Genomic DNA, 23116 nt, shown 5'->3' on the forward strand with positions numbered 1-23116 from the left:
TGTGGTCCTCCACAGGCTTCCAGTGCTGGAAGATGGTAGGACTTTCAGGCCGTTTGGGTGAATATGGGGAACTGGTAGGTGAGAGTCTCTTATCCCTTCCCCTACAACCTCCATATTAGTCAATATGTTACGGAAAGTAGATTTCAGGTTGAATTCTGCTATGGGTACAAAAATGTATAAGGAACCTGGCATAGAAATAGTTGAGAACCTGAGTCTGTAAGCTTAGCCAAGTCCTTGATTGCTGTGCTTATGTGCTTCAACAAGGACCTTGGATTAGTTTCCCCCTGAGCAGAAGAAACAATTTTGGGACTTGCCTGGTGGTCCAGTAGTTAGGACTTTCCTTTCCAATGCTAGGGGTTATGGTTCAGTCCTTGGCTGGAAAGTTGAGATCCCACATGGCTTGTAGCCAGAAAACCAAAACATAAAACAGAGGCAATATTGTAACAACTTCAGTAGATTTTTAAAATGACCCACATCAAAAAAAATTTTTTTAAAGGAAAAAATAATTTTGACTCAGCTTCAGTGTCACTTGCTCTGAAACACCTCCCTTCACTATCCACTTCAGGTAGCTCCCTACATCCTCCGTGGTTACTGGGTGACTACCACATTACCCAGTTTATTTCCTCAATATCAGAAACCACCATCTAGTAACATTTATTTGCTCATTCTTCCCTCCACGTTTCCCTCTCCCCCAAGTAAGACCCATGAGCACCAGGTCTTGCTGTCTTATTAACTGTTGTAAACAGAGCCTGCACCGTGCCTGGCTATGACAGCACTGAGTACATGTTTGTTGAATGAGTGAAAGAACTCTTTCATACTTTTTCCTCTTGCTGATTTTACTGTCTGAGCCCCGAAGAAATGATGCTTTAGAATTGTGGTGCTGAATTCTTGAGAGTCCCTTGGACAGCAAGATCAAACTTGTCAATCCTAAAGGAAATTGACTCTTAATATTCACTAGAAGGACTGATGCTGAAGCTGAAGCTGCAATACTTTGGCTACCTGATGTGAAGAGCTGACATATTGGAAAAGATTCTCATTCTCAGAAAGATTGAGGGCAGGAGAAGGGGGTGACAGGGGATAAGTTGATTGGACAGCACTACCAACTCAATGGACATGAGTTTGAGAAAACTGGAGATGATGAAGGACAGAGAAGCCTTGTGTGCTGCAGTCCATGGGGTCTCAAAGAGTCAGACATAGCTTAACAACTGAACAACAACAATTGTCTGGGTACAACGTAGATGGAGTATGACACTCTTCCGTGTCTTTTTGGGATAACATGTAAGCGATATTTCAGCTTCTGGGGAGATTAAAACTTGAAAGTTATTTCATGATATTTCCTACAATTGGAGGAATAGAACTGTAAATTTCCAACCAGTTCTTCCTCAAACAATGAAGTCCATAAAACCCCAATTGTCTGACTGTATTTGTGTCCCCTGCAAGACCATGAGCTCCTCCAAGGTAGAGACTGAGGCTTATTTATCTTGTACTTCTAGTGCCTGACCTAGTCCTGTGCTTAGTGGGGGCTCTTTAAACATTGATTAATTAATATTGGCTTCTTCGGCCCCAGTGCCACCAGGCTCCACCCTGGCTTCTGGGCTTGTCTCATTTTGTTTCCTGGACTCTTTTGGTCGACAGGAGTCCAGCTCAAGCTTGGTGAGGCATCTTAAGGGGGACGGATGAATCAGTTTCAGACCGTGAAAGTTCTGGAGTAATGACACTGGCAAAAGGTTCTACCAATGTCATAAGGACTGGCTTTACTTCATTTCAGTCTCTCTGTGTCAGACAGATCCTCCCCATGTGGGAGCCTGCTTCTGCCCAACCAGCACTTCTGGGAGACAGAGGCATTTTTGCTCTGTAGTGTTGCAGGAAGAATATCTGAGGTTGGTCTAACTTATCACACTCTTGTTCCTGACCAGTTAGGGCTCCCCAGCACCAGGAGTGTTCCAGTTGGGTGAGCCTGGATTACATACCCACTCTTGGAGTTGAGGGAGGGGTAAAACCCACCTTACCCACTGGCAAGAGAGCGAGGAAGGGATGGGACACATTAGATCTGCTAAATATGAATGAACCTTCACGTTGTGAACTTTCAATGATATGAACATACTCTGGTTTCAGCAAGGAACCAGAACCTGTTGAGTGAAACTGCAGCTTGCCCTCCATTTCCTGTTGCTGATGGTCCTTCGATTCTATCATCTCCCACCTCCTCTCCTTCCTCCAGTCAGTAGCTCTCTTTGCTGTTCACTCAGTGCCAATCCCTGTATGCTGTTGTACTTTACCACTGTACTTTTCAAGGTACTGTACTGTAAAATTAAAAGTGTTTTCTTTATTTTGTGCTTGTTTTCTATTAATACGTAGTATCTGGGTGAAAGTATTATAAACCTATTACAGTTCAGTACTAGATAGCCGATTATGTTAGTTGGGCACCTAGGCTAACTTTTCTGGACTTATGAACATGCTGTAGGAATGGTACTTGTTCATAGGTAGGGGACTTACTGTATTCCAAAAGGAAAATTGAGGTGCTATTTCCAAACATGTGGATGTAGGAGACAAAAAGGCAAAATGGTTCCAAAAAGGCAACCATTTGATAAAAGGCAAAATGGTTGTCTGAGAAGGCCTTACAAACAGCTGAGAAAAGAAGAGAAGTGAAAGACAAAGGAGAAAACGAAAGATATACCCTTCTGAATGCAGAGTTCCAAAGAATAGCAAGGAGAGATAAGAAAGCCTACTTTAGGGAACAATGCAAACAAATAGAGGAGAACAATAGAATAGGAAAGACTGGCGATTTCTTTAAGAAAATTAGAGATACCAGGGGAACATTTCATGCAAAGATAGGCACAATGAAGGACAGAAACAGTATAGACCTAATGGAAGTAGAAGATATTAAGAAGAGGTGGCAAGAACACATAGAAGAACTATACAAAAAAGATCTTCATGACCCAGATAACCATGATGGTATGATCGCTCACGTAGAGCCAGGCATCCTGGAGTGTAAAGTCAAGTGGGCCTTGGGAAGCATTATTACGAACAAAGCTAGTGGAGGTGATGGAATTCCAGCGGAGCTATTTCAAATCCTACAAGATGATTCTGTGAAAGTACTGCACTCAGTATGCCAGCAAATTTGGAAAACTCAGCAGTGGCCACAGGACTGGAAAAGATAATTTTTCATTCCAATCCCAAAGAAGAGCAATGCCAAAGAATGTTCAAACTACCACACAGTTGCACTCATCTCACACACTAGCAAAGTCATGCTCAAAATTCTCCAAGCTAGGCTTCAACAGTTTGTAAACAGAGAACTTCCAGATGTACAAGCTGGATTTAGAAAAGGCAGAGGAGCCAGAGATCAATGGCCAACATCCTTTGGATCATAGAAAAAACAAGGGAATCCCCCAAAACATCTACTTCTGCTTTATTGACTATGCTAAAACATTTGACTGAGTGGATCACAACAAACTGTGGAAAATTCTTAGAGATGGGACTACCAGACCACCTTACCTGCCTCCTGAGAAACCTGCATGCAGATCTAGAAGCAACCGGATATGGAACAATGGAATTGTTCAAAAGTGAGAAAGGAGTACATCAATACTAAATATTGTCACCTGCTTATTTAACTTATATGCAGAGTACATCATATGAAATGCTGGGCTGGATAAAGCACAAGCTGGAATCAAGATTTCTGGGAGAAATATCAATAACAGATATACAGATGACACCACCCTTATGGCAGAAAGCAAAGAGGAACTAAAGAGCCTCTTGATGAAAGTGAAAGAGGACAGTGAAAAAGCTGGCTTAAAACTCACATTCAAAAAATGAAAATCATGGCCTCTGATCCCATCACTTCATGGCAAATAGATGGGAAAACAATGGAAACAGTGACAGACAGTAGTTTCTTGTGTTCCAAAATCACCATGGATGGTGACTGCAGCCATGAAACTAAAAAGATGCTTGCTCCTTGCAAGAAAAACAATGACAAACATCAATAGCATATTAAAAAGCAGAGATATCACTTTACCAACAAAGGACCATATAGCCAAAGCTATGGTTTTTCCAGTAGCCATATATGGACTACTATGACTTCCCTGGTGGCTCAGATGGTAAAAGTGTCTGCCTACAGTGCAGGAGACCCAGGGTTCAATCCCTGGGTCGGGAAGATCCCTTGGAGAAGGAAATGGCAACCCTCTCCAGTACTGTTGCCTGGAAAATCCCGTGGACGGAGGAGCCTGGTAGGCTACAGTCCATGGGGTCACAGAGAGTTGGACTCGACTGAGCAACTTGACTTTCACTTTCACTTTCATGTTTGGATGTGCGACTTGGACTGTAAAGAAAGCTGAGCCCCAAAGAATTGGTTCTTTTGAATTGTGGTTCTGTATAAGACTCTTGCCCTGGAGAAGGAAATGGCAACCCACTACAGTATCCTTGCCTGGAGAATCCCCATGGACAGAGGAACCTGGCAGGCTACAGTCCATGGGGTCACAAGAGTTGGACACGACTTAGTGACTAAACCATCACTGCCACCCTAAGACTCTTGAGAGTCCCTCGGACAGCAAGATCAAACCAGTCAATCCTAAGGGAAATCAACCCTGAATATTCTTTGGAAGTACTGATGCTGAAGATCCAACAATTTGGCCACCTGATGTGAAGAGCTGACTCATTGGAAAAAAACCTGATGCTGGAAAAGATTGAAGGCAAGAGGAGAAGAGGATGATGGAGGATGAGATGGTTGGATGGCATCATTGATTTGATGGTCATGAGTTTGAGCAAACACATGAATTTGAGAAAGTGAAGTACAGGGAAGCCTGATGTGCTGCAGTCCATGGGGTCGTAAAGAGTTGGACATGACTAAACAACAACAATAAGGAGTATAAAAACCTCAAGTGTCTTCTTGCCTACTAACCTCCTTCATGCTGAACTCTGTCTTAGAGACAAAGATATCCCTATCTTGTCCAGTAAATTCATCTACATAATAAACTTTTGGAGGAAGCAGCCCCTTTGTGTACAAGTGAGTTTCAGTTTTATCATTGTTTCCTAGAAAGAGTGTTCTTACTTGTGCTTCTAATCTGTGATTCCTAAGCACCAGTTAGGAAATGTACCAGGGAAGTTGTTTCAGAATCAGATGGGGCACTTTTAAAAACACAGATTCTCAGAGAGATGAATGTATTTGCAAAACAGAAACAAAGTCACAGACATAGAGAACAAATTTAGGGATGCTAAGGTGGGAAGTGAGGGTGGGATGAATGAGGAGATTGGGCGGATAAATATAAGTGCTGCTGCTGCTGCTGCTAAGTCACTTCAGTCGTGTCCGACTCTGTGTGACCCCATAGAGGGCAGCCCACCAGGCTCCCCCGTCCCTGGGATTCTCCAGGCGAGAACACTGGAGTGGGTTGCCATTTCCTTCCCCAATGCAGGAAAGTGAGAAGTGAAAGTGAAGTTGCTCAGTCGTGTCTGACTCTTAGTGACCTCATGGACTGCAGCCCACCAGGCTCCTCTGTCCATGGGACTTTCCAGGCCAGAGTACTGGAGTGGGGTGCCATTGCCTTCTCCAACAAATATAACTACTATGTGTAAAATAGATAACTAATGAGAACCTCCTGGATAGCACAGAGAACTCTGCTTGGTGCTCTGTAGTGACCTAAATGGGAAGAAAAAAAAATTTTTTTTAAGGGTGGATATATGTATACGTATGACTGATTCACTTTGTTACACAGTGGAAACTAACCCAGCATCGTAAAGCTGCTATTCTCCAATACAAATTAATTTAAAAAAAATAAAATGAAAAAAGAAACTAACACTGTAAAGTAACTATGCTGCTGCTGCTAAGTCACTTCAGTCGTGTCTGACTCTGTGTGACCCCATAGATGGCAGCCCACCAGGCTCCCCCGTCCCTGGGATTCTCCAGGCAAGAACACTGGAGTGGGTTGCCATTTCCTTCTCCAATGCGTGAAAGTGAAAGTGAATTTGCTCAGTCATGGCTGACTCTTAGCAAGCCCATGGACTGCAGCCCACCAGGTTCCTCCATCCATGGGATTTTCCAGGCAAGAGTACTAAAGTAACTATACTCCAATAAAATTAATAAAAGCAAAAACAGATTTTCAGACTACACCCCAAAAGAGTTTATGCAAGTCTTTAGTGGGGTCAGGGATGTGCATTTGTAAAAATCTTATCAGGGTATTTAAACATGCAACCAGGTTAGGAAACCATTGGCTTGACCTGTTGGTGAATTTCTGTGGCTGAATTGGGTGGAACAGTGGTATCATGGTTCTCTGGTAGGAGAGAGCCTTGGGGGTTTCCCGAACTTCTACTGCCCTCCCAATCTTGTTATAATTGCAGCTTTCTTCACCATAGAGAACAACTCTGACCTTTTATCAAGGTCTTGTGTCTGACAAGAAGTGGAGAAGTGAGGAGTTGCTGAGTTCTTAACCAAGGTCTTCTGCTAATTGTCCACTGATGGATTTCATTATTGACCCAGGAGCTGATTTGGGTCAATAGGAAAGAATGAAATGGGCTAGGTAGATCCATAACCACATGTATCATGCGTGTTCCTCAGTCAAGTGTGGGGGCAGACAGCATGTGTCCCAGGCATGTCAAGTGGAATGATTACACGATTTTGCTAGCAGTGTTCCATGATGAAAACTGCTCATTCTGTAATGACACCTCCTGAAATAACTGCGCTTATTTCCTAGAAGAGAGTGGTGAGAGGTCTTCGGGGCTGGCTTTCATGCATAGTGCCCTGGGACTCGGAAAGCTTTTATTCAAGCGTTACAAGTAAGACCTGTTGACTTCCAAACTGGTGTAATTACAAATTTCAACTCATCTGTGCTGTCCAAATGAAGCCAAATGATAGAGATCTGTTATTTGGGGCTGTGTCTGTGGTACTTGGAAGATTTAGCAGGCTTTCGGAGTGGCTGCAGACCTAACTGCAACCAGGGGAAATGTTGAAAGCCTCATATTTTCAGCCTAGCATACCTCATCTTTTTTAATCTTTCACTTTTATTTCTGAAAAATGCTCCTTGGATTTTCTGAAGAGCAGGAGCTATTTAGGAAGAAGGAAGGAGAACCTTTTCTGGGTTTACTACGACTGCCTGTTTATTCCTTATCAGCTGTGGACAAGGTCATCCTAAAGAGAAAGCCATGTGCTCAGCCGTGTCCGACTCTTTGCAACCCTATGGACTGTAGCCCACCAGGCTCCTCTGTCCATGGGATTTTTCAGGCAAGAATACTGGAGTGGGTTGCCATTTTCTCCTCTGGGGCTTTTCCAAACCCAGTGATCAAATCCACATCTCCTGCGTTGCAGGAGGATTCTTTACCACTGAGCCACCAGGGAAGCTCATTAAGAGAAAGCTGGAGAATGCCATAAATGTTTCCATCTCCTGTTGCTCTTTGTGTGGGGGATACAGGAAGGACAGAGAAAGGAAAGAGGTGTAAAATGCCAGGGGAGAGATTTGATTATTTTTTATTTGCTTATTCTGAAACCCAAACAAAACTGTACCTCTTGGCAGAAACAATCTTTGTTTGTAGGGAATTTCAGAGATCCTCCAATTCATACAGGTAGGAAAAGCATTTGAGTATACCCTAATTGGAAAGCTATTGTAAATTCAATAGTGGTAAAGTATCACTGTTTCATTGGAAGGGATAATTTGATGGCAGAGAAGTGGTTAGGAAGGCAAGATGATAGAAATTAATGATGAGGGTTAAAATGACACCTCCCTCCCCTTCCCATTGTAAAAAGTCATTGCTACAACTCTTTTGCCACTGTTATTAATATCAGAAAGAACGTTTGATATTGTTGTTGTTCAGTAGCTAATTCTTGTCTGACTCTTTGCAACTCCGTAAACTACAGCATGCCAGGCTCCTCTGTACTCCACTGTCTCCTGGAGATTGCTCAGATTCATGTCCATTGAGTCAGTGATACTATCTATCTCACCCTCTGCTGCTGCCTTCTCCTTTTGCCTTCAATCTTTCCCAGCATCAGGGTCTCTTCCAATGCAGGCATCATAAAATATTGGGTTGGCCAAAATATCTGTACAGTTTTCCATAACAAATAATGAAAAACACTCAAATGAAGTTTTTGGCAACTCCAATATATGCTTGCTCAAGAGTTCAGAGTTTTGCACATGTCTTGCTCATTTCTGAGGTCATGGGCTATGCAGATTATTTTAAGGCATTTGGTTTATAGAACTGATGTGTTACTGCATCATGCTAGGTTCACCTAAACCATAATTATCTTATTTGAGTGTTCCAAAACCTCAGAGTATCACCATTTCCTCATACAGAAGGGGGACAGAGCAGAGATTAAGCAATCTGCCCAGGATCTCACAGCCACTCCGAGAATGAGTCAGGGTTCAAACCAGAGTCCCCCTGAAAATTTCTGTTTTCCTATGGTGATTTTCACAAATATAAACCCCACCTGGAAGGACCCCAGGCTTTCTTTTTCTTGCAGGGCCAGAGTGAAGTCCACGTGTACAATCATATAATAGAAGAAGTCAGGCACAGGCAGTCATAGAAAAGAGACTCAGGACACAGACTTTAACTACAGAAATCACTCTTTCCTGCATTTAGAGGATCTCAGATGGAGCTAAACTGGGATTCATGGTCTGTTTTTAGAACCAGAAGGTCAGGACTTTGCTGATGTCTGTTCTCCAGTCACGGTGCATTGGAATTTGCCAGGTTGTTTGGCTGAAGGAGCAGGGAGAAGGTGTGGGGTTGGCATACTGGCAGGCTTCTGGACTTTGCCAGACCCTGTGGATTCCAAGAGGGAAAGGGGGTACTGCCATCAGGAGCTGACACAACTGTTTTTGTGAAAGATTTTGTAAGATTCTGCAAACATGGTTTGGAGTCCATTGCCTTATCAAATTTGCTCTTGCTAGCCAAAAGTCACAGCTTCTAAAGGCCATTTCCCATGGCCAGAAGCATTACCCAATCAAGATTGATCCTGAATGTATAACACAGTAAGTCCCCTTGTTGTTTTTTGGTCACTAAATCATGTCCGACTCTTTGTGACTCCAGGGACTACAGCATGGGAGGCTTCCCTGTCCTTTACCATCTCCTGGAATTTGCTCAGAGTCATGTCCAGTGAATTGGTGATGCTATCTAACCATCACATCCTCTGCTTCCCCTTTCTCCTTTTGCCTTCAATCTTTCCCAACGTCAGGATCTTTTCTAATGAGTCGGCTCTTGGCAGCAGATAGCCGATTATTGGAGCTTCAACTTCAGCGTCAGTCCTTCCAATGAATATTCAGGGCTGATTTCCTTTAGGATTGACTAATTTGATCTCCTTGCAGTCCAGGGGACTCTCAAGAGTATTCTCCAGTGCCACAATTCCATGGCATCAGTTCTTTGATGCTCAGCCTTCTTTATGGTCCAGCTCTCACATCCATACATGACCACTGTAAAAACCATAGCTTTGACTATACAGACCTTTGTCAGAAAAGTGATATCTTTGCTTTTTAATATGTTGTCTAGGTTTGTCATAGCTTTCTTTCCAAAGAGCAAGCACCTTTTAATTTTATGGCTGCAGTCACCATCTACAGTGATTTTGGAGCCCCCCAAAATAAAATCTGTTACTACTTCCACTTTTTCCCAATCTATTTACCATGAAGTGATGGGACTGGATGCCATGATCTTTATTTTTTGAATGTTGAGTTTTAATCCAGCTTTTCCACTCTCTTCTTTAATAAGTCCCATACATATGAACATTTTCCATTCTGAGAGTGTGTTCATAAGTCCAATTTGTCCATAAGTTCAACAAACTTAGCCTAGGTACCCAACTAACACAATTAGCTATATATTTCTGCTTTTACGCTTGCTTCCAGACACCATTGGCTTGAAATAAAGTTACTGTATTCTATACGATACAGTACAGTAAAGTACATAAAAACGCAACCACTTGTAAAGGATGCATGCGTGTGACAGTGTATGCCAGATGCGTGAACTAATCTGATTGGGCATGTGAACCTATGTTGGCATCTTTGAATGTTCACAACTTGAAAGTTTGTATGTAGGAGACTTACTGTAGTTACTGTTGCCCAAGTCAGGGCAGGAGGGGCTAAACCACAGCAAATGATGGGGGATTAACACCGTCATTGTGGAGGAGATCAAGTGGAGGAGAAAGCAGCACCCACCCAAGGCTCCTGTGATTAACTCTGCAAGGGAATGCAGCTAGAACAATGGGTGAGAGGAGAGAGAGGGAAAGATACTGATAATGTTTTTAATACTTGCTGAAACAACAAGTTTACGAAGACTGGGTAACAGGAATGATTAACTGTGTGTATGTGAATAGAGCTGCAGAGCTAAGCAGTGGCCATGAACTAGTGCACAGGAATAAATGTGTGCAGTGAGCTCTGTGTGGTTGAGAGCTAAAGAGATTCAGATTCTTTTTTATTTTATTTCATTATCATCTTAATCTATTTATCTATGTATATATTTATTTTGGCCAACATTCTGAGACCAGAACAAAACATTTCTTCTGGCTTGATCCAGCCCTCTAGGCTTCTGCTGTTGCTGCTGCTGCTAAGTCGCTTCAGTCGTGTCTGACTCTGTGCAACCAGGCTTCTAATGTGTCTCAAATTACCTTACCTCTAACATTTGTGGGTACAAATGCCCATATACTCTGTTTAAATATTTAAAAGTTATGCAACAAGCTACATACTATCCTCCTACCTTGCAGATGCACCTATATGCTGACCTGAAGAACCAGGTTCTAACATAGAACTCTGGACTCCGCTAAGGCCTGCATTGGCTGGTGGCTACTGGGGAGTGCTGGCTCTTGGCCCTCTGGAGCCACCAGCCCCCTTTCCCTGGCTGTGTTCTGTCACACAAGGAGCCTCTGGCATAGGATGTGCACATCCTAACCTGTGTGCCAAAAGTCTGTCCGGATTTTCTGCAAACCATCACCCTTCACCATCCCTCCGGCTGGGGAATGGGGATGCAAGGCATGCTAAGTCACTGATGTGACCTTCACCTGGGAATGAACTTGAGTAAGAGTGTGCCTCAGTCTTGGGAGGAAACTTGGGGTCATTCTGATGTTCCAGGTATCAGAAGGTCTGAACAGGTTGGGGCTGTAGGCTGTGGGTGGGCATGTCCCTGTATGCCCTCTGGACTCTGCCTTGTGGGAGGGCACAACTGGGGAAGGACAAGAGCAGGTCCTCTACAGTGTACAGCCCAGGACAGGGTCCCTGTCCCCCAGGTCCAAGGGCAGAACTGGTTTGAAATGTCTCTGGTAGGCATTGATGAGATGTCTAGAAGAACCCCAACTACATCTCACAGCAGTGGACTGAGATATGCGGACTGCAATTCCAGGTTAGCATCTGCTGCTAGATTAAGTTTGTGTCCTTGGACAAATTGTTTATCTGTGGTCCTCAGTTTTCTCATCCATGAAATGAGGGTCTTGAATGAGGCTATCTGAAGTATGATTTTCCAGCCCCTGAAAAGAAACAGTTTTGCTGTCATTTGCATTGACTCATGATAAACTTTGATTTTGTGCAGAAGTTAAGAGAGGAAGTAATTTTAAATCTGCTATTTTATTTCTCATTTGAGAATAGTTGCTTCCTCTTTTCGGTCACTAAAGAGAAAAAAGTTAGGGTGGGAGAGATGCCAGGAATGAAATATTTGACTCAAATTGCTAATTACTTGTACTAAGTGGTTGTATAATGGGGATTTTGAATATAAATCTTTTCTCTTTTTAGTCTAACACTTAACCACATGAATAACAAAAATCCTCAAACGCAATCAGAGTTCATTTAAATGTTAATTTTAATTTTTATTTACCACTTGGTCTCCCTGCTGAAATATACATAAGTTAAAGCAACCACCGCCTGGATTCCTCCTGGTGCAGCTGGTGGAACTCACTCTTGTACTAACGGTTGTTTCCTGTGATTTATTTCTTCTGTATATCACCTTTGTTGCAAGACAGGAGAAAACGAATTTCTTTAGAAGTAGTATTAATCTACCTCTGCACACATCAAGGTACACAAAATAAAACACCAGCAGTACTCCTTGAGAATTTCGAAGCGTTGCAGATAATGGTTGGGTATTGAACATAAAGATGCTGCAATGAATTTTACACTTAAAAAAATAATGATTTGGGTAAACCTTAAAAAAGTAACCAAAGCTTATGGACACAGGCAAACTCAGGATGATAATGGAAGGTTGTTTTTTTTTTTTACAAACGGTTGTTTTGCACTTTCCCAGGGAGCAGTTTTGTTGGAAAGTGACCCACCCAGAACAGGTCTGCACCAGGGAGTCTCAGCCTTGGCATAACTGGCATTTGGTTCTTTGCTGAGGGGCTGCCTTGTGCATTTTAAGATGTTTGACAGGTCCTTGAACTCTGCTCACTAAATATCAATAGTTATCTCTTTGGGGTTGCATTGTGCTCACCCAAATGCACATGTTAAAGTCGTAACCCCTTGTATCATTACCGGTACCCCTCTAGAGTAGAGTCCTAACAAGGGTCCTCCTGGCTGGTGTCCTAGCACCAATAGAATGAGACCTAGTTTGGTTCAGAAGCAAAGGGAAGCTTTATTCTTTGATCAAAGAACGGAGAAGCAGGAGCTCATTCTCTAGAGTACCTGCTCTTCCCAATAGTCCATGGTTGGGGCTGCTTTATTGGTTCTCATTGTGGGAGGGGAGAAAGGTAGAACTCTCACAGGACAGGGTGGGTGCAGCTGGGCTGATCAGGACTCCAGAGGGCTCCTCTCTACACATGGTCCCTTGCCACCATCTTGAATTGCAATGTTGTGTGCAGAGCAGAGCTTATGCATGCAACCTACCACGCTGAGATGTCCGAGCAGGCATATAATACTAGAATCTCTGGTCCTGAAGGCCTTTGCAGATGGCACTCTCTGAAAAGTGACACCAGACTAAGCACAAAGGAAAGAAAAGTTTAGACTTTCTTACCCAGATTTGATTTTAATTCCCTGAAACTTGTTAATGAGCTTTGCTGGTGACAGATCCCTCCTCTGTCTTTCATTCCACTGATCATTCTTGAGGTGTGCTGAGGAGTGACCTCAGGTGGCCTTGGCCTGCAGTGGCTTGAAGCAGGGCTTCGGTTCCTGGCCAGAGATTGAGGTTGGGTTCTTATCAGTGAGGGAGCCAAATCCTAGTGACAAGATCAGTGGTCAGTGACCAGACCTGGCTCATCACCTTTGAAGAAAAGAATTCCCCCAAAGACAGGAAGCAGTGAAACAAGAAAAGCTTATTAGGAGGAAAAAGAGTACGGTATGGTGGATAGACACATGGATGGACTCAGAGGAAGAGTTGTGCCCTCGGGGTAGTTTAAATCACTTTTTGGGGGCATTTGTTCTGAGTTTCCTTTGGCCAATCATTTTGCTTTGCCTGGTTTTGAGTCAGTATTTAGTAAATCTCAGGATCCTCCCGTGTGTGTGCATGCATCTCTTAGTCAAAGCAGATTCCACTGAGAGGCCTATGGGTGGACTTGACATCATTCTCCTTTTGATCTCCAAGGACTTTTCTGGTTGAGAAGGTTTCCTTGACTTTGGGTGTGAGACACACATGGTCTCTCATCTGCACAGGGACTGGCCACATCTCTTGATTTTCCTGCTATTAATATTTTGGAACTTCTATCCATGGGGAATGAACTCAAATTGCTCACCCCTGGCGGGGGAGGGCATCTACCTCCTGCCTCAGGGGCACAAGTCCATCTTCTGTAACTGCTTCCTGCTGAATGTAGGTGTTGTCACAATCTCGGGCAGAGGAGTGGAAGTGCTCACCCAGTTCCTTTAGATTTGTGTGCAGTGGTCACCAGGCCTTGGTCCGGACTGTTCCTATTTCTGAGCAACCCCCATTTGTCTAACCTTTTGAAGACAAAGGAAAAAATGAAGATGTGTCCGTTTTGCTTGTGGGCAAGTGTGCCCTTATGTTGAGGCTCACTGCCAGGGCCTACATCTTCCTGGTTGCACTTTGGTTGTTTTTCAGAGGAGAAGCTTCAGGTCAGAGACAGGAATGCACAAGTGACAGGGGTCTGTTGCCCCAGGTTGTCTGGAGTCTGGGGCTCAAGCGGCCCCTTTCACTCAAGTCTGGTGTGTCCATGGAGCCACCCCTTGCAACTTTAAGGCAAGATTCATGCTAAGGATCATGGACTGGAGTCTGTTCCATTTAGGAAGGAGCTGGGCTTTTGGGCTGCTGGTTTTCTAGGTTTTAAGGTCCATCCAAACCCAAGCTCCTGACTAGATTTCCCTTGTGGCTCGGATGGTAAAGAATATGCCTGCAATGCAGGACACCTGAAATTGACCCCTGGGTCAGGAAGATGCCCTGGAGGTGGGAATGACTACCCACTCCAGTATTCTTGCCTGGAGAATTCCATGGACAGATGAACATGGCAGGCTACACAGTCCACTGGGTTGCAAAGAGTCGGGCACGACTGAGCAACTAACACACAAGCTCCTGACCAGAAGTGCTGGAGAACCAGGCCTGGGGATGTGGGCATCCTTATTCTGTGAGAGGGTACCTGATTTCTCTTACCCAGAGGGCACACTTGAGTTGTTCCGTTTCAAGGAGACTAAGTTACCCCTTCTCTTGGGGATGGGGAATGGGTCTATCATATATGAGTTCAGATGCATTTAACTTGAACTAATCCCTTGGAGATAATCACATGCAGAGTAGGGCCATCAGAAGCAACTTAATTCAGTTTTGTTGAGTTTCCTGATACAACTTGGCTAAGGCCCGTTTCTGGCTTCCCTAGTGGCTCAGCGAAGAATCTGCCTGCAATGCAGGAGACCCGGGTTCAATCCCTGGGTCAGGAAGATTCCTGGAGGAGGGCATGGCAACCCAAAATAGTACTCTTGCCTAGAGAATTCCATGGACAGAGGAGCCTGACGGGTTGCAGCCCATAGGGTCACACAGAGTTGGACACAACTGAAATGGCTAAGCAGCAGCAGCAGCAGCAAAGCCCATTTCAGGGTCTGATCGGTTTTCTCCATTTTTCCCAACGACTGGGGTCTCCACATTGAGTGTGAAGTCCCATTTTATGTCCAGGACACTTGTTATCCCCTTCATCACTTGCAACACAAATGCTGGACCATTATCACTTTGCAGAGATCCTGGGAGGCCAAATCTGGGGATTCTTTATTTGGGTAATGCCTTAGCCACTTCAGCTGCTATGTGAGTTTTAATAAGGAATGCTTCTAGCCACCAGTAAATGTGTCTACTAGCACTAAGAGACAGCTGAAATTACCTGGTACTCTCAGCAGGCAGTGATATCAGTCTGCCAGTCTTTTCTAAGATGTGTCCTTCTGGTCTGAAAGGACCTTATCTGGGGATCTCTGGAGGCATCTGGTGTTGGGATTGTTCATCGTGTAAATAGGGGTATGTCTTGACCATCCCACTGATTATACTTTTCATGCTAGTAGTTACCATGACCTCAACTAACCAGTTACATAGGACTTCCCTCCTGTCAAGAGTGCTTTGATGAGCTTCCCTGATGGCTTGACAAGCTGAATTTCAGGGAAAAACTATCGCTTATCTTAATTAACTAGCCACCCATTGCCACCACCCCCAACCCCAGTTCTCTATTGAAATCCCATTTGGAGGCTTTGTCTAATTCTTCCTTTGTGTAGATTAGGGAGTAATTGGGTGGATCTGGTCTTCAGGGTTTGAGGGGTAGTTGCCAGGTGTGGGTTCTAGGGCCGCCCTGCTGACAGTTACATACACTTTATTATTTCCCTTTATTATAACACCTCTGCATGCCTGTTTGGTGACCCCTATGGTGAGTCACTGCCACCTGTTTTTGGGAAGCTGTGCTGCTTCAGAACTTGAAATGCTTAAGCCACATTTCACCTGTTTACTCTCCACAGTAAGCACACCTCTTTCCTTCTAAACAATTGTGTAGAATGGTATAGGTATACCAGGAGTCTTTGTAAGCACGGGAGATCTTCCCTGTCCTGAACTAGATCAGGGGAGAGCTCTCAGCTTCACCTTTTGAGGAGAAGTCCCTGTGGGTGGGCTTTTTGCTTCAATGACTCAGGTCTTAGAGGTTAGTGTGTATCCTGCCAGACTTTTCCCCCTCATAAAACTGCTCTCATCTGTAAACCATTCCTCTTTGGCATTTTGGAGAGGCCCAATTCCTAGGTGAGGGCAACTCGAATAGATCAGGATTTCCATACATTCAAGCTCCAGGGGCCCTGTTTCTCTGGGTAGCATTTAATCTTCCCATGCAGTACAGCCTGGTCCCAATACCAGCTGGGAGATGCAGAAAGTTGGCCTGTCAGTGGGTCTCTAAATTACAGCATCATTTTACAGTTGGACCACTGTGCCAAAGACAAAAGAAATGTGATAAAATTCCCTATGTCCAGTTTTTTATAGTCTTCTATCAAAACAGAGGTCTTCAAGAAGGATGTGAGGTCATACCAGTCCTTGACCCCCCCTTCCCCCAGGACCTTCTTGATCTCCTCCCTCAGCCTCCTTCTCTTGCTCCCTCCCCACTCCCTTCCTTCATAATGTCCCAATTTGGGCCACAGGCCCAAAGGACTGCCTCCACATCAGTCCCTTCCTGCAGAATCCAGTACAGCAGCAGCACAAACAGGACTAATCATTAGCCAGGAGCCAGCAACCTTCCAGGAAAAATGCCCTCTTTGAGGCAGGTCCCCGATGGAGAAGGATGATCATCCAGTTACACACACCATTGACCGCTTCTAATCCTGAGATTCTAATACTGAGAATCATAGTAAGGGGTTGAGGGAAGATCCAGAAAGGTTCCTGAATCTGATTAGGGAAATCCTTCAGACCTGTGACCCTACCTGGGCTGATATCCAAAGCCTTCCTGGGGCTAGCATTCCCCTAAGCTCAGGAAGAAAAGGCCACGTTCTTTTCAAAAGCCCCCCAAAAAGCAGACAAAGAGAACAGAAACAATACAGGTCATGCTACTCTCAGACCAGAGAATCAAGTGGTCCCAGATAAGGAACCAACTGGGACCACCAAGACCATGGAGAGGGGGGCAGAAGGCAGAGTCTGACCTGTTGGTAAAATATGATCCAAAAAGGGAATCCAGGCAGCAGGAAAGAAACCTGTCAAGTGGTACAAGATAAAGGAAATCAATCAGGAGCCAACAGAAAAGCCTTTAGCATTCCAATAGCCCCTCAAGAAATGCCTCTACATCTGTACCCCCCTTGACCTTGCATCATTGCAAGGGAAAAGAATCCTGAGGTTGCATTTAATCACCCAAAGGGCCTCTGACATTAGAGGTGAACTTCAGAAACTGAACATAGAACCAGATACCCCTGCCTCTCACCAGATCAAGGTTCCCTACTGAATGTTTAATAACTGAGATATAGAGGAGGAAAAGGTCAGACAATAAAAAGGCCTGGAGGCAAGCCCACCTACTGACTGTTGCCCTCTGCTGTCAGCCTGTCAGCAGGGGAATCTAGATTAACCACCCACAGAGACTCCTGACTCCAGTGAGTGACCCTAATCCCCACTGAGGGATAGCAGACCAAGGAAATGGGACTGAATCAGTGTATCATATGCAAACAAGAGGGACGCTGGAAGAGAGAATGGCCCAGCCACCCCTGAAAAGGGGCTGGAAATGACAGATCCTGGCCACTACCCTTGAAGAAAGATGGTCCACATAGATGGAGCATGATGGGGCCAGGAGACTCCTGAGTTGGCACTGCAGTTGACTCCCAAGGAGCCCCAGCTGACACTGGATGTGAGGGGCAAACCTATCAAAGTCTTAGTTGACACTGGTGCCACTTAACTTGATTCTGAACACCAGCTCAGGCAAACTCAGTCACAAGAGTTATAAAATGATGGGTATCAGGGAAGACCTTAGAACAGGCACTCATAGAGCCATCAGGATGTAAATTGGATGAACACACATTCACCCATTTCCTTCCTGTATGTTCCTGAATGCCCTATATCCCCGCTAGAAAGAGATATCTTCATAAACTGGGAGCTACTAATCCACCTCATGGGAGGCAAACTGGAGATTGGTGTTCCCCTGGACAAAGGGCAGAGAATGAGAATGCTCATGACTGAGGACAGAGCTCCCCAGGCAAAGCAAGTTGACCTCTCCTGACGCTATGCAATGCTCAGGGCAGCACCTCTGCACCTGGCCCACTGCAGCCTTCTGGAATTGAGGTGTTGGGTGCAGCCTTTCTGCACATGGCCTGCCAGGCTGAGGAGTCTGCACAGCCCTTTTGCACAGGAAACTCTGGTCTTAAGGGCCAGATGCAAGGCCTCTGCACGTGCCACCCTGGGCACAAGTCAACAGTCAAAGTGTTAGTTGTTCAGTCGTGTCTGACTCTTTGTGACCCCAAGGACTGTAGCCCACCAGGCCCCTCTGCCCATGGGATTCTCCAGGCAAGAATACGGGAGTGGGTTGCCATTCCCTTCTCCAGGGGATCTTCCTGACCCAGGGATTGAACCCAGGTCTCCCTCATTGCAGGTGAATTTTGTACAGCCTGAGCCATCAGGGAAGCCTGGGAGCAAGTAACACTAGACTTAAGCACAAAAGGAAAAAAAGTTAGACTTTGTTACTCAGATCCTGTTTTTATTTCCCAAGAATTGTTACTGGGCTTTGCAGGTGACAGTATCTCAGAATGTGACCTTATTTAGAAATAAGTTCTTTGCAGATGTGGTTGGTTGAGATGGGGTCATTGAGGGTAAGCCCTAATCCAGTGTGACTGGTGTCCTTATGAAAAGGGGAAATTTGGACACAGACTCACTGGGAGAATTCTTGTGAACATTAAGGCAGAGACCTTAGCTTAACACCTATAAGCTAAGGAATGCCAACAATTTCCAGCAAACTAAAGTTTGTTGCAGCACTGTTTACAATAGCCAAGACATGGAAACAACCAATCAACAGAGGAATGGATAAAGAAGATGTGGTACATATATATATATAGGAATATTAGCCATAAAAAGGAATGGAACTGAGTCATTTGTAGTGATGTGGATGAACCTAGAGTCTGTCATACAGACTGAATTAAGTCAGAAAGAGAAAAACAAATATTGTATATTAATGCATATATATGGAATATAGAAAAACGGTAGAAATGAACTATTTGCAGGACAGGAATAGAGACACAAACATGGAGAACAGATGTGTGAACACAGAGAAGGAAGAGGGTGATAGATTAGGAGTTGGATTGACATATATACAATACTATGTGTAAAATAGACAGCTAGTGGGAAGTTCCGTATAGCACAGGGAGCTCAGTTCGGTGCTCTGTGATGACCTAGAGGGGTAGGATGGGGTGGTGGGAGGGAGGCTCGAGAAGGATGGGATATATGTATACATATAGTCAATTCATGTTGTTGTACAGTGGAACCAATACAACATTATAAAGCATTTATATTCCAATTTAAAAAATAAAATTTTTTCAAAGAGAAGAGTCATATGCCAAATACAACAAACACACAAACAAAACAAAACAAGACAAAACCCCTCTGGAAGCTAGGAGACAGGCATGGGGACAGATTCTCCTTCACAGCCCTTGGAAGGAACCAACTCTGCTGATACCTTGATTTTGGACTTTTAGCCTCCAGGACTGCAAGACAATCCGTTTCTGTTATTTATGCCACCTAGCTTGTGGTGCTTTGTTACAGCAGGCCCTAGTCTGCTACCCCAACTGCCTCCAGACATTGCCAGCTGTCACCTGGGGGTAATCAACTCTGTTTGAGTTCTGCCTACAGCACATATTGCCCACGGCTGCTTTCATCCAGTGACAGAAGAGTTGAGCAGTGGTAACAGAGACCATCGGAGAAGGCGATGGCACCCCACTCCAGTGCTCTTGCCTGGAAACCCCATGGACAGAGGAGCCTGGTAGGCTGCAGTCCATGGGGTCATGAAGAGTCAGACACAACTGAGCTTCTCTTTCACTTTTCACTTTCACGCATTGGAGAAGGAAATGGCAACCCACTCCAGTGTTCTTGCCTGGAGAATCCCAGGGATGGTGGAGCCTGGTGGGCTGCCGTCTATGGGGTCGCAGAGTCGGACACGACTGAAGTGACTTAGCAGCAGCAGCAGTAGCAACAGAGACTATGGCTTGCAAAGCCTCAACTATCTACCATCTGATCCTTTATAGAAAAGGTTGCCTGGACCCCCAGTTGAAACTATTCTGTGGTGCCCCTGAAAGATGGCTGCAGGGCTGGACATACACCTGGCTCAGTCTGGGGCTGCAGAACTGGTCCATGAGCTTCAGAGGATGGAAATAAAGATGAGGACAAGGATGTTGGTGTGCACAGGGGGACATTGTCTTGACCTTGACACAGCTGGCCAGCAGTTCATCTTGCACTGGAGTCCATCTGGGTGTCCTGACTTCACAGTCCTTGTTCTCCACCTTTATTCTGTTTCCTGCCTCTCACACAGCTATTGAGCTCCATTGTCTGGGATGGACATCTTTTGTTGAACCAGTTGCCTTCTTGTAACAGTTTGTGATTGTCAGAAAGGTTCTCAGTTTAGTCTTTCTGTTAAATGGAGCTTTAGGCTGTCCCCTCGTGGACTTTGGGCTTCCCTGGTAGTGAGGTGGTAAAGAATCCACCTGCCAGTGCAACAGGCACAAGAGATGTGGTTTCGATCCCTGCTTTGCCTCCAGGAAGATTCACTGGCGAAGGAAATGGCAACCCACTCCAGTATTCTTGCCTGGAAAATTCGACAGACAGAGGAGCCTGGCAGGCTACAGTCCAAAGGGTCACAAAGAGTCAGACACAACTGAGCATGCATGCCTTTTTTTTCTTTTCATGGACTTTGTTCCCTGCAGTTCCATGGGTCCTAAGTGTTCTGATGGTTTGCTATTGTGACCATCCACAGAAATGCAGATGATGGGAGCCTTCTTTCCTAAAAATGCCCTCTGTAAGAAATGCCTGTAGAGTTTTTCCTAGATGTGAGTTAGGAGGAGGGTTTTATAGATGTGTTAGGGAGGGCTGCTTCTTAGAAGACTCACATGTTACTCAGAAGCTTGATCCTCAGCCTCATTTCCTATCTCTCTGGCCCTCAGCCTGGTGGTTACAGCAGCCGCGATTTAAAGCTGCCCACTGTTCCCCTGGGACTGGCTTGTTTTTTAAGACCTAGAAGGTCTCTGAGGTGATACTGAAAGCTTGGGGGAAAAACCAAAGCAAAAACAGAAAAGCTAGTATAGATAGTTGTTTGAAATTGAATGTGTACCCTGAAAAGATACATTGGAAGTCAAATCCTCCCCTCACCCTGTACCTGTGAAATGCAATTTGGAAATACAATCTTTGAAGGTACACTCAAAGTTAAGATGAAGTCATTATGGTGTACCCTAATCCAGGGATTTCCAAACTCCAGGATCTAATGCCTGATGATCTGGGATGAACCTGATGTAATAATAATAATAATAGAAATGAAGTGTACAGTAAATGTAAAGTGCTTGAATCATCCTGAAAATGCCCCAACCCCAGGTTCTTGGAAAAACTGTCTTCCATGAAACTGTTCCCTAGTGCCACAAAGGTTGGGGATGGCTGCCTAACTCAGTATAGGAGGTGTCCTTGTAGGAAAGGAGAAGAGACACAGAAATATGCACAAGGACATAGCCATGTGAAGATGGAGGCAGAGATTGGAGTAATGTATCTACAAGCCAAGGAACGCCAAGGATGGCTGACTCTCGTCAGCAGCACAGAGAGAGGAGGGAATTGATTCACTTTTGAGGGCTCAGGATGGAACCAACTCTGCTGACACTTTTGATTTCAGGCTTTTAGCTTCTAAAACTATGAGACTATAAATTTCTGTATCCTAAGCCAGTTGTGGCACTTTATTATGGCAGTTCTAAAGAAGGCAGAATGCCAAAGAATTGATGCTTTTGAACTGTGGTGCTGGAGAAGACTCCTGAAAGTCCCTTGGACAGCAAGGAGATCAAACCAGTCAATCTTAAGGGAGATCAACCCTGAATACTCACTGGAAGGACTCTGATGCTAAAGCTGAAGCTCCAGTATTTTGGTCATGTGATGCAAACAGACGACTCATTGGAAAAATCCCTGATGCTGGAAAAGATCGAGGGCCAAAGGAGAAGAGGGCATCAGAGGATGAGATGGCTGGACGGCATCGTGGACGCAATGAACATGAACTTGGGCAAACTCCGGGAGATGGTGAGGGACAGGGAGACCTGGTGTGCTGCAGTCCATGGGGTCACAAAGAGTTGGACATGACTAGGTAACTGAACAACAACAACAAAAACATGAATACAGTAGGTTCTCTACACACAAACCTTCAAGTTGTGAACTTTCAAGGATGAGAACATGCATTCCATCAACATCTGGAGTGAGTGAAATTGCAGCTTGCCCTCCGTCTCCTATTCCTGACAATCCTTCAGCTCTACTACCTCCCACCTCCTCCCCTTCTTCCAGTCAGTAACTCTTTTTGCCTGTTCATTTGATGCCAGCCCCTAGATGCCAACTGCTATACTGTACTACTGTACTTTTTAAGGTACTGTAAGATTAAAAATGTTTTATTTTTGGTGTTTTTTTTTAATATATTGTGTGAAAAGTATTTTATCTACAGTACTATTATATCTAATAGAGTACTAAATAGCCAATTGTGTTAGCTGGACTTACACATTGAACTAATGAATGTGCTCTTGGAATGGAACTCATTCGTATATAGAGGACTTACTGTACAATAATTACTATGAAAAATATGTATTTTTGCATCTTACACTGCTCAGTGTGGCTTAGCAATTAAGTAACTTTGAGGTCTGTTACGCTGTTGACGCTTACCAGCTCTTATACACTCTTGCAGCTCCCTGTACTTTTTCTACCTGGCAGTTATCACAGTTTGTAATTATGTATGTGTACTGCATGTATGTGCTAAGTCATGTCCAACTCTTTGTGATCCCAGGGACTGTAGTCTGCCAGGCTCTGATGTTCATGGGATTTTCCAGGCGAGAATACTGGAGTGGGTTGCCATTTCCTACTCCAGGGGCTCTTCCCAACCCAGGGATTGAACCCAAATCTCCTGTGTCTCCTGCACTGACAGGTGGATTCTTTACCACTGTGCCACCATAATTATATATGTGTCTTTGTAATTATTTGTCTGCTTCTCCCACTAGATGTGAGTTCCATCCATGGCAAACAGCAGGTATTCAGTAAGTATTTGTTGAGAGACCTTGGACAAGTCCTTTATTATTTCTGAACTTCAGTTACCCAATCTGGA

At 44.5% G+C, this 23116-nt stretch overlaps 1 protein-coding gene across 1 annotated transcript in view; it reads left to right on the forward strand.

Annotated features, from left to right (window-relative positions):
* Positions 1-23116, forward strand: part of KAZN (kazrin, periplakin interacting protein) — a 1347864-nt gene that overhangs the window by 201911 nt on the left and 1122837 nt on the right. The gene's annotated exons all lie outside the window — the stretch shown is intronic.

Source organism: Bos mutus, chromosome 16 (assembly GCF_027580195.1).
Source record: "Bos mutus isolate GX-2022 chromosome 16, NWIPB_WYAK_1.1, whole genome shotgun sequence".
Lineage (NCBI taxonomy): Eukaryota > Metazoa > Chordata > Mammalia > Artiodactyla > Bovidae > Bos > Bos mutus.